Here is a 7,110-nt window from a genome sequence, read left to right on the forward strand (position 1 = left end):
AGAGAGGGGCTCCCACGGTGCCGTGGCGGGCTGAAGGGCTCCTCAAGTGCCACCACAGTGGACGCTGAGGCCGGAGGCCGAGGAGGCGCTGAGAATGAGGGCTACTAGCACATTGTCATCTCTCAATACTACGGGGTCTTGCTCTGTCACCCAGGCTGGAGTGCAGTGACATGATTATAGCTTACTGGAGCCTCAAACTCCTGGCCTCAAGTGATCTTCCTGCTACAGTCTCCCAAAGTGCTGGGATTGCAGGCCTGAGCCACTGTACCCTGCCCCAGAGTACAATTTTGAAGTGGCAAAGGATGTATTTACTAACAGACCCAGATATCTATAGTTCCTTTGTAATAAGAAGACAAAAGTAGGTAAACTTATGTTCAGCAATTATATGTTTCAGTATTTTATCTTGTTGGGAAATGATCTAGATATACAATGAATAGCCATCACTTAATTTAATGTAGTATAACTTTAGGAGAGTAAGTTACTGAAGAGATTTGGGAATCAGTTTTTAAACAGACATATTATAAAACGTAATTATTGGCCAGGCATGGTGGCTTACCTGTAATTCCAGCATTTTGGGAGGCCAAGGTAGGAAGATCCCTTGAGGCCCACAGTTGGAGACCACCCTAGGCAACATAGGGAGACTCTCTCTACAAAAATAAATATAAATATAAAACCATCAGCCGGGAGTGGTGGTGCACATCTGTTACTCAGGAGGCTGAGACAGGAGGATCGCTTCAGCCTGGAAGTTCGAGACTGCAGTGAGCAATGATTAAGCCACTGCACTGCAGCGTGGGTGATAGAGGAGATCCTGTCTCCAAAATGAAACAAAACAAAACAAAACATGATTACTGTTAAAAGGTATATATATCTGCTGGACATGGCAGCTCACGCCTGTAATCCCAGCCCTTTGGGAGGCCGAGGTGGGCAGATCACAAGGTCAGGAGATCGAGACCATCCTGGCTAACACGGTGAAACTCTGCCTCTACTAAAAATACAAAAAATTAGCCGAGCATGGTGGCTGGTGCCTGTAGTCCCAGCTGCTCAGGAGGCTGAGTGAGGAGAATGGCATGAACCCAGGAGGGGGAGCCTGCAGTGAGCCAAGATCACGCCACTGCACTCCAGCCTGGGCGACAGAGCAACACTCTGTCTCAAATAAATAAAATATATATATATATATACACACACATTTTCTTTTTTTTTTTTTTTGACACAGAGTCTTGCTCTGTCACCCAGGCTGGAGTGCAAAGGCACGATCTTGGCTCACTGCAACCTCCACCTCCCAGGTTCAAGCAATTCTCCTGCCTCAGCCTCCTGAGTAGCTGGGATTACAGGCACCTGCCACCACACCAAGCTAGTTTTTGTATTTTTAGTAGAGACGGGGTTTCACCATGTTGGCCAGGATGGTCTCAATCTCTTGACCTCGTGATCTGCCTGCCTTGGCCTCCCAAAGTGATGGGATTACAGGCGTGAGCCACCTCAGCCTGCCAAAAGGTATATTTTAAAACTTTTATCCTATTTACATATATTTAAGTCACTTGTTCTTAACAATTATGCTTGGGCAACAATTATGCATGAAAATCTTATGAATCATTAGACAAAGCTAGCCATTATCAAGTTATTTCCCTGATAACTGTTTTATGGCACATGAATGTTGAGCAAATATCATGAAAGCGAAAACCTGCAAGTTAAATACATGGGATTTTGGCTGGGCGCGGTGCCTGTAATCCCAGCACTTTGGGAGGCTGAGGCAAGTGGATCAATAGCTATCCATGGCTCCGAAAATCAATCTGGGGACTATTTGCCTGTCATCAGGGATCAATCTTATCTGGAGGTCCCTGAGTCCCTTAAGAGCAGGAAGCCGGGCACGGTGGCTCACACCTATAATCCCAGCACTTTGGGAGGCTGAGGCAGGAAGATGGCTTGAGCTCAGGAGTTCAAGACCAGCCTGAGCAACATAACCAAACCCTCTCTCTACCAAAAATACAAAAATTAGCTGGGTGTGGCGGCATACGCTTATAGTCCCAACTACTCAGGAGGCTGAGACAGGAGGATCACCTGAGCCCTGGAGGTGGAAGTTGCAGTGAGCTGAGATCATGCCACTGCACTCCTGCCTGGGCGACAGAGTGAGACCCTGTCTCAAAGAAAGAGAGTGAGAGGCCGGGCGCGGTGGCTCACGCCTGTAATCCCAGCACTTTGGGAGGCCGAGGCGGGCGGATCACAAGGTCAGGAGATCGAGACCACGGTGAAACCCCGTCTCTACTAAAAATACAAAAAATTAGCCAGGCGCGGTGGCGGGCGCCTGTAGTCCCAGCTACTCAGGAGGCTGAGGCAGGAGAATGGCGTAAACCCAGGAGGCGGAGCTTGCAGTGAGCCGAGATCGCGCCACTGCACTCCAGCCTGGGCGACAGAGTGAGACTCCGTCTCAAAAAAAAAAAAAAAAAAGAGAGTGAGAGAGAGCAGGAAAGCCTAAAGTTTAGTGACTGAGTGGGAAGAGGGATTAGTTCATAGGGCCTATTCCTAGGTGATCTGCCACTGTGTAGAGGGTACTGTGTCTTCTGAACTTGTGAAAGGGCAGACACAGAGTGGGGAGCATAAAGGTGAGTGGGGAGCCCTCTGAAGCAGGCAGAGCTTGACTGCAGAGCCCTGGCAATGGGAGCCTGAAGGAACACCAAAGTGATCCTTGCCACCCATCCTAGGTGCTTCTGCCAAAGTAACTCAACCTATATGTCCCAGGCCTGGAGACCAGTGCTCTCTGTAATTCTTTCAGGTAAAGAGAAGTTAAAACAGGCATCTGGTGTTTAAGGGATTTTCTGAGGAAGCTGGAGGAGCTTAGGGAGTTTAAGGAATTTGCTGAGGAAGTGAGGCCAGATTTTGAGGAGGGCAGTTTAGGGGGTCTAGAGATCCAAGAGATCTTCTGGAGGGCCAGGGCCAGGGAGTTGGGGGTAAACAGGAGTATTAGAAGCTAGAGAAGGGGATTTATGGTGGATTTGGATTTCAATTTTGTTCTAACTGATTTCTGTGTTCTTGTTTTATGATCTCATTAAGGGAGTCCCCAAGGTTAACCTTTATACCACTTTTCAATTTGATCTTCCCATGGGAATTAATAAGTTGTTTAGGAGGAGAGCTGTAAATTTTTTTTCTTTTTCTTTTCTTTTTTTTGAGACAAGATCTCACTCTGTCGCCCAAGCTGACATGCAGTGGTGTGATCAAAGCTCACTGCAGCCTCGACCTCCTGGGCTCCAGCGATTCTCCCAGGCTCAAGCGATCCTCCTACCTCAGCCTCCCAAAGTGCTGGGATTACAGGTGTGAGCCACTGCGCTTGATCAGTTTTATTTTTCTCAAATAGTACCAATTTGTTTATTCCAGAAGTGACTCAAACCAATAAGCTTTTTCATTTAAAGCCCCGGAGGAAACGTTCCAGGCTTGGAATAAATCTTTACTGGCCTGGTGCAGTGGCTCATGCCTGTAATCCCAGCACTTTGAGAGGCCGAGGTGGGCAGATCACCTGAGGTCGGGAGTTCGAGACCAGCCTGACCAACATGGAGAAACCTCGTCTCTACTAAAAATACAAAATTAGCTGGGCGTGGTGGTGCATGCCTGTAATCCCAGGTACTCAGGGGGCTGAAGCAGGAGAATCGCTTGAACCCGGGAGGTGGAGGTTACAGTAAGCCGAGATCGTGCTATTGCACTCCAGCCTGGGCAACAAGAGCGAAACTCCTCAAAAAAAAAAAAAAAAAAAAAAAAAATCTTTGCTGTGGGTGCAAATGGCATTCCCAATGTGGATGCAGAAGTTGTAGCCCCATAATACAAAAAGTTCACTCCCAGAGACAGCCTAAGAAAGCAAAGACCTTCCCTGTCACAGGCAGTTAAGCATAGTGTTTGTGAAAATGAAATCTTGGTTTGCCAAGGAATGTGGGACAGCTCTAGTCATCTAGTCATAAACCTGCTAATCTGCTCATCTGTGACAGCAGTTGTCCTCTCTCTGGGCAGGCATTAATTGGAGGGGACTTTCCCAGCACTAACCAAGCAATGGAGGTTGAGAAGTCATAGACCCCTTATAGACTGGGACCTCTTATTAAGACAAACACCTCGAGAGCTGGCAAGGCCACACGGAGGGAATGCTGCTCGTCACTTCATGTCTCGGGCTCCCAGCCTGTTAGACTGCCTGCCTGATGCAAGCCAGCACTTGCACCCCTGGCTGGCAGAGACCAGAGAGAATACCTCACTGTCACAAAAGCCATCAAGACACGAAATAAGACAAAAGGAGACTCTCATTCCATGATTCTCCTCCTTATGACAAAGGACGCAAAAGATAGAGGCAAAAAAACAAACAAAAAATGACTATCCCTGGGAGGGAAGGGATCAGAAACAAGCACTAGACCAATAAACAAAACAAAAAACCCCAGACCCTAGTGTGCCACACAAGAACAAACAAATGTTTTATCTTGCTAATCTAAATTCAGAAAGGGGAAAAACAGGCCAGGCGCAGTGGCTCACGCCTATAACCCCAACACTTTGGGAGGCCGAGGCGGGCGGATCATTTGAGGCCAGGAGTTTTAGACCAGCCTGGCCAACATGGCAAAACCCCGTCTCTACTAAAAAAATTAGCCGGATGTTGTGGCGGGCACCTGTAATCCCAGCTACCTGAGGCTGAGACATGAGAATCACCTGAACCCAGGAGGTGGCGGTTGCAGTGAGCCAAGATCGTGCCACTGCACTCTAGCCTGGGCGACAGAGTGAGACTCGATCTCAAAAAATAAAATAAAATATAACATAAATAAATAAAGAGAAGAAACAAAACCAAAGCGACATTTACCATTCTCACTTTGACCATATCCTGCAGGCAAAGATCTAGGAGCCTAACATGCTAAGAATCTTACCTGGAATCCTACATTGTGGAGTATTGGAGCTAGCAGGTCCCAGACAGTAAGGTCCCTTTGTAACAGAGCCTATATTACTAAAAAAGAAACAACAACAACAACAACAAACGAGGTATTTTTTTTTTTTTTGAGAAGGGGTCTGGCTCTGTCTCTCAGGCTGGAGTGCAGTGGTGTGATCTTAGCTCATTGCAACCTCTGCCTCCCAGGCTCAAGTGATCCTCCCACCTCAACCTCCCAAGTAGCTGAGACTACAGGAATGCACCAGTACACCTGGCTAAATTTTTTCTTTTCTTTTTTTTCTTTGAGAAGAAGTCTTGCTCTGTTGCCCAGGCTGGAGTGCAGTGGCATGATCTCGGCTCACTGCAACCTCCGCCTCCTGGGTTTAAGCAATTCTCCTGCCTCAGCCTCCCGAGTAGCTGGGATTATTGGCGCTCACCACCATGCCCAGCTAATTTCTGTATTTTTAGTAGAGATGGGATTTCACCATGTTGGTCTTGAAGTCCTAACCTCGTGATCTGCCCACCTTGGCCTCTCAAAGTGCTGTGATTACAGGCATGAACCACCACGCCCAGCCACCAATTTATTTATTTATTTATTTGGTAGAGATAGGGTTTCTCCATGTTGCCCAGGCTGGTCTCAAACTCTTCGGTTCAAGCGATCCACCAGCCTCAGCCTCCCAAAGTGCTAGGATTATAGATATGAACCACTGCTATTTGCCTTTTTCTGTGTCCTTTTCCTCTTCCAATGGATAATTGCTTATACATAGTCATTTTGGTAGAGGTTAGTCACTAATAATTGATTAACTTCATACCCTGACCCTGGGGGGTTGCCCACAAGGCTAATGAATTTTTTTTTTTTTCTTCAAAGAACGATGGTCTCTAGGTCATGCAGACCTCCTTGATGGCATCCAGAAAGTTTGATCGACCTAGGGCTGTTAGCAGCTTTGATCACTGGGGAATCTCACCGCCCACAATCCACCTTAGTCATAAAAGCCCCAGTTTTGTCCAAAGGCAGGTCGGATTTGAAAGTTTGTCTCTCCCGGTCGGGCGCAGTGGCTCATGCCTGTAATCCCAGAACTTTGGGAGGCTGAGGCGTGTGGATTACCTGAGGTCAGGAGTTCGAGACCAGCCTGGCCAACATGGCGAAACCCCGTCTCTACTAAAAATACAAACATTAGCCGGGTGTGGTGGCGGGTGCCTGTAGTCCCAGCTACTGGGGAGGCTGAGACAGGAGAATCACTTGAACCTGGGAGGCGGAGGTTGCAGCGAACCGAGATTGCACCACTGCACTCCAGCCTGGGCAATAAAGCGAGACTCTGTATCTCTTTTTTTTTTTTTTTTTTTGAGACGGAGTCTCGCTCTGTCACCCAGGCTGGAGTACAGTGGCGTGATCTCAGCTCACTGTAAGCTCCACCTCCCAGGTTCACACCATTCTCCTGCCTCAGCCTGCTGAGTAGCTGGGACTACAGGTGCCCGCCACCTTGCCCAGCTAATTTTTGGTATTTTTTAGTAGAGATGGGGTTTCACCGTGTGAGCCAGGATGGTCTCGATCTCCTGACCTCATGATCTGCCCACCTCGGCCTCCCAAAGTGCTGGGATTACAGGCGTGAGCCACCGCCACCGGAGACTCTGTCTCAAAAAAGAGAAAGTTTGTCTCTCCCATGCTCACAGGTTGGCCAAATCAAATCAACCATTTTCTCTTCCAAAGCACTGATGTGTCACTGTTTGGCTTCCTGCACATCTGGTACTCAAACTGAGCTTTTGGGGTTCTACAAGTATAGGAGAGAAAAAAATATTGCTTCTTGGTACCCTTCTAAGTTCTTTGGCAGGTCTATGTATTAAATTGACATAGACAGATTTACAAGAGAAAAACATTTTTAATTTCATATGTATGCACAGGAGTCCCACAAAAATATAAGACTCCAAGAAACAGCCCGAAAATTAAAGCTTATGTACTCTCCTGAGCTACAGAATAGGGAATTGGGGCTTCTAGAGGTGATGGAGACATAGGAGGGTGAGGGGAGGAAATGGGTGGTAAAAATAAAGGGTGCCTTGTTATGCAGATACAAGTCTCTCAGGTGATAACAATTGTCTGGAGTAAATCTCTTCCTGATATAGATGCCCTCTCTAATGAAAATTTCCTTGTTAGATGTAGATTTCCTTGATAAAAGAACAGAGCAACTCCCATGTCTGCAGTTTCTCAAAATAACAGCTTGAAATAATCAATATCC

This window comes from Macaca mulatta, chromosome 4 (assembly GCF_049350105.2).
Source record: "Macaca mulatta isolate MMU2019108-1 chromosome 4, T2T-MMU8v2.0, whole genome shotgun sequence".
NCBI lineage: Eukaryota > Metazoa > Chordata > Mammalia > Primates > Cercopithecidae > Macaca > Macaca mulatta.